The following is a 5872-nucleotide window of genomic DNA, read 5'->3' on the forward strand; positions in this document are numbered from 1 at the left end:
CATTCTTTTATTTGTGATTTTTTCTTAACGTATCCCCTCAGTCTGCCAAATGCCACTATAACCCTGTCTGTGCTGTGGATCATTTCTCCCATTTTTACTTCTTTTTGTGACATGTTCAAACCTCTGGGGTGGCAGTTGAACTTTAAAGAACACTTACATGCAATTTTTCACAGTACTTTGCATGAGATGGTGACAGACAAGGCTTTTAAATATTAAAAAAAGGATATCTTAAGAGCAAAAGTGCAAAAAAAGTAAAGAGACTGAATAAAATGCTTCCCAGGAAGGGAAACTGATGTGCAAATAACTGCAACTAAATAATTATGTCAACTATTTTCCACATGCAATGTCTTTGATGTAATCCAGTTTTGTTTATTGCAGCATATTTTCTTAAATCCTTGCTAATCCATTTGGGGTTTTTCACAGTAACTTGCCAACTTTATCTCAAACTATATTTTTTCAAGTGTGAGGGAAAACAAGACATTATATTTGGTGCTGATTTACAGTAAATTCTTGTGTGGATAGCTTTTCTCTAAATCTAATCATTGAGACTCAGTTGGATACAATTTCTGTGGATAAAAAGCCAAGCAAATAATGAAAATAAAACGGTTTATGTTCTATCATCCAAATATGCACTGATAAGGCTACATTTAATCTTTGCATTTAGAAATGCAGGTATAATCCATCACTTTTTGTGGTGTATTTAAATCTTGCACAGTAATTGGTATCATTTCTGTAATAGTTCATCAGCCAATCTCTGTAGCGCTGCAACAGCTGAGACTTTAAGGTGTTTTTCATTGACTGTGCTGCACCTGAGGCAACTGCTTGCTGATTGGATGAAAGCCAAATTTTATGAATTATAGCCTCCTATAAACGCACACCAACTCCATGGGAGTACAGAACCTCATGCAGGCTTCATCTACTGCCATTTTATTTGAGCTGCCTTTCGTTTTGATTGAAGCATGTGAATTAGATTGGATCTCTACAATAAGATGTTTTATTTTAATGTTTGATATGTTCAAGGTTATTCCTATTCCATCCTTCATGGTTTTTTATGGTATTATGAACGTTTTCTTTTCTCGCACTCATCGCAGATGGTATATGTGTAGATAAGAAGGTACCATGAATTCACAATAAGAATGCTCACTTTTACAAACTATCGCCTTCACTTTACCTTCAGGGTCAGAATAAACTTTAAAGGATAAAGATGCCTCTTCTATGCTGCATGCCACAATACCTTTGCTATAGCTATAAATCATATTCAATCATCAAGTTTCATGACGGCTGACATTACATTTAATAAAGTAAAATTATTTGACTTGTTAGTTTACTGTAACTTGTAAGTTTAATTTCAAATGCTGCATAGTTTTGAGAAAGAAAAACATTAGGCTACTGTACTAATGTGTTTGACTCTAAAGAAACAACTTTTTAAAGTTGTGCTTATCAGTTTTTTTATATTAAAGCAACAACAAGAAACTTTCACGTTGGTTTGGTGGCCCCTGTGGACAAAAGTGACCAGAATGAAGACATTTCTCATGAGCACCACCGGCTCGTGTCGTAAAGATTTTGATCGGGCTAGCGTATGCATTTGTTTTAGAAACGAGTGAAACAAAGAAGCAAAATGCAACCAGTATTACAATAGCGATTAACTTGTATCTACCAACTAAAGCCTAACCTAGCTAACGTTAGTCAGTCGCATACTGGAACGGCAAAGCCTGGTCATGATGGGTATCAGTGGTCTAGTTTCTCAACTTTACAACATGTTGTCACTTGCCTCGTGCATGTCAGACATTGTGCTCATAATCACAGAAAGCTTTGCAGTCTTTGCTTTGCTCGACAAATGTAGCTAACATTAGCAACATTCAACTAATGTTAGCCAAAGCATTAGCTAGCTTTTGTTTTTTTTTCTCTTAAATTCATACATTGCCACAAAGCCACATCTTGCAAATGTAACAGGTATGTAACCTGTCTTGAAGGAAGAGGGCCAATTCAGGATTGGTTTGGAATACTTTCAAATCCCGCAATTTTCTTCATGTTGAATAACAAAGGCTGACACTCCATCACTGTCCCTTTTAGCTGTTTTTATTTTTTCTGTCAATTATTTTCTTTTTCTCTTTGCTGATCCTGCCTCAGTATTAGCATAACAACAAAAACATAAAAAATAAAGTTCTCTAGAGAAAAATCCCCTCTTGCTTCCTTTTAACTAACTGACTGACTGTTCAACTCACCATGAAACTTTGCCTGGAAAAATATGAAAAGGCTCTTTCGGTTTGCGTGCTGTAAATTATTTCATCTGATTTTGCAGGGAATCAGACCCAAGGACATGCATTTATAAGTCATAGAGAGTCATCAGTATTAAACTGAGACCATTTCATAACCATTAAAAGGTCCTTAAAGCTGCTTTAACAATGGATGGAATGACTTTGTGTAATGTGAAAGGGTTAACTTGTAGTGATGAAACTACAGAGAATTGTCACTCAACGAGTTCCCCTCAGCTATATGGAAAGTTTTAGCATCTTTCAGCTGATTGTTTTGGTTGTAAGTCCTGCAACTATACCGTTTTTATTCCCTGTCACCGGTGTTACTTCCAGCAGCAGCAGGCAGATGTTTTTCCAACAAAAACCCTGTTAGGCTGAGCAGGTAAAGTAAATAGCTAGTGAACCTAGTGGAGCATTTAACTGCTAAAGAGACAGATTTTCCCCTCAGGAGTTGAGACAGAGCTAAGAAAGAGAGTGAATATTGGACTTACATTCTTCAGGTGGCCAGAAGCATGATTTAAAATAAATGCCGCTCCATGTCTGCTGGATGTATAAATATGCTAACATGTTTGTCACATCAACTTTATTGTTGATAATATGTCAGCATTGTTTTAAAAGCTTGTTGATCTGCCTCTGTGTAGCCAAAACAGAAACACAGTAAATGCAGGTTTAAAGTCTATTGATACATTTTCAATGAATTACAAATAACTCATCCATTATATCATTATTCATTCTTATTTATTCGCTCAAATGAATAGTGAATGAATAGTAGCTGAAATGGTTAATGTAGGCACCAGGTTTTCAAGAATGCATTGATGAAAAAGAATAAATATGAGTCTGCTGCATCGATTTTGATCCTTTTGATTTTGAACCCTCTACTGTGAGTCCAACAGTGTTGTAGGAGTGCAATGCTAAACCAGTGGAGTATTGTTTTAAAGTCTTGGATCTTCTTTCCCAAGTGTAGTTGTGAAGTTGATTTTAACATTACAGTGAACCACTAACTAATCCCTTTTAAAATCTCTTTTCATGCACAAGATGAAAACAATATGATCCTATATAATTTACTCTGCATCAGCTCACAGCACATAATGTATACATAAAAGCTCTCAAAATGATTTAGTATCCCACCAAACCCAAGTCTGTTGAAAATGTATTATGAGCAGGAATGTTGTAAATATAAAGTGTTTAATGTCCGTGTTTATCAGGTATGAATCAGTCTACAAGTATTATCCATTACCCATTCATCAGTAAAACAATGCAATAATACTGTAATTCAAGATATAAACAATGGAGATTCAATGGAAAATGAAGGCGGATGTCACTTCTTTGTTAAATCATAGAATGCAATGCATCCCATTCTAACAATCACATAGATAAAAAGAGGGAAATAGATAGATAATATCTAGAGAGAAAGAGACAGAGACATGGTGGTCACGAAACAGAAGTAAAGGCAAAAAGGTGGACATGGGCCACAGGTGTCCTCTGAACAATTACAGAGCATGAACAGCTGGAGAAGCAGTGGGCCTGAGAGGCTACGAGAAAATAACAAAGGAAAGAGCTAATAGAAAGACGCTGGTGTCTGAACCATTGTGAGTAAGAAAAATCACAAGTGTGTGTATTAAAGAAGGAAAAACAAGCCAGAACATCAGTCTGACAGTATAGACCCAAAGAGACAGTGTGGGTGTGGATAAATGCGTTCAGATGAAAGCAAGTAACATTGATTGCGTTTGAGCAGTCATCTTCTGACTCACTTACAAAAACATCCAAGCCAAGGCTTCATTATCCAAAACACAAACCACACTAAAGCGTAACGTGCATGAATCCTATTGATCTAACCTGTTGTGGAGATGCAGAGAAACTGTACAAAGACAAATACAAAAGATGGACTGACTGCAGCGACCAAACATCATCAGGCTGGTTGTTGTATAAAGCAGCTGCTCATGGAAGCCCACCACTTAGACAGAAATTATTTGGACTCTGGGAACCCCCTTAAGCTTTGAGCAGCAGAGCAAATAAACACCACACAAAATCCTATGTGAAATTCATAACAGCCAACAGCACACACAAAACACATTCAAATCAGGAGGGGGCAGAATGAGGAATTAGCATATATACACACTGCCATAAGTCTCACTGAAATGATGAATACAGCGCTTTATGGCAGAGTTTTAAAACTCATTTGTCAACAGCAAATGGATCCAGAAAGTGCAGGTGTGTTAACGTGATGGAGCATTCTAACCAATTACACATTCAAGCAGTGCACTCTAATGTGGATGTAAATGATCCTTTCTGAAAGTTGTTTGTTTACACCCCTTTAACATATCCCTTTAAAAGTACATTGCACACAGAAAAAATAAACGAGTGATCTAAAATTTCACCAAGGTGTCAGTGTCCTTCACTGAATATAAATAACTTTAACTGAGCTCTGAAATGTCACACGGCACTCTAAATGAGTCACATTACATCACTTGAAGGACAAAGTCAAATTTGACATCTGAAAAATGAAGGAGTAAATGTGTAAAGGTAGAGAGACAGAGTGTGTCAACATGGTTAAGTAGACCTTAAGTGTTTCTTGTACTTTATTGTCAATGCTGTGATACCTTGAAGAAAAAAAGAAAAATAGATATGAATTTTTCCATTACATGTCATTGCCCTTCAGAAAATAGCGACGTTATCGTAGTTCAGTGTTTTAATTAAAACTTTAATGAGAGCAGTGAATGGCAGTGAACTGCTGATTTATGACAAAGTAATAAATTACATACAGTAATGAATATTTTCAATTATAGAAGTCCTGGCTGAGAAAATCATCAGCCTGAATGGGTTCAAATGATACAAATGTCATCCTGTACCTGCTTAGATCGGATCCGATGTGGGAGCCATAAGTGTTTTCTATTTGTTTTTCTAATACTTGCATTATTTACAGCTGCACGTAGGCCCTCAACAAATGGCACCCCCACACACATGCACACAATGCTGTGCTGATAGGTGGAGATGTGACAACAGGAGGATGTAAAAGCCCAACTGGGTCTCTCCTGTCTTGACCTAGTTACTGTATAATGGTTTGCATCATTATGTGCAACGCAGTTATTCAGAGACATCAAAGCATTAAAGAGGTGCAAGACAGCCACTAGATTGTCCTGGGAGAGAGACTGAACAAGTTTGAGGAAATCCACAGTAGTAATTAAATAAATTATATTGTGCTGAAACAATGAGTTGATTAAATGATTAATCGAATCACATAAATTTGATCTGCAACAATTCTAATAATTAATTCATTTTAGGTCATTTAAAAAGAAACAAGACAAAGAGACATGCTAGCGGCTCTGTGAGGTTGTACTTAGCCACAGTGGTGCTTTGAACTAAATGTTAACATTAGAATGCTAACATGCCCACAGTGACAATTTCATGCTAAAATACTGATGGTTAGCAGGTTGTATGTTTATGATCACTGTCTTTAGTTAGCTTTGTTTTTGATAGCACAGGCTTTTTTGGATGGTGAACCAAAGTACTGGAAACATTTTTTTTTTTTGACCCGAGGTTGGTGCGAGATGAAACGTCAGTGGATCACCAAAGTGGTTACAATTGATCCTATGTGTACCAAATTTCATGGCAATCCA

This window comes from Morone saxatilis, unplaced genomic scaffold (genome assembly GCF_004916995.1).
Source record: "Morone saxatilis isolate NCDOM2014 unplaced genomic scaffold, NCSU_SB_2.0 Contig18, whole genome shotgun sequence".
Taxonomy (NCBI): Eukaryota; Metazoa; Chordata; class Actinopteri; family Moronidae; genus Morone; species Morone saxatilis.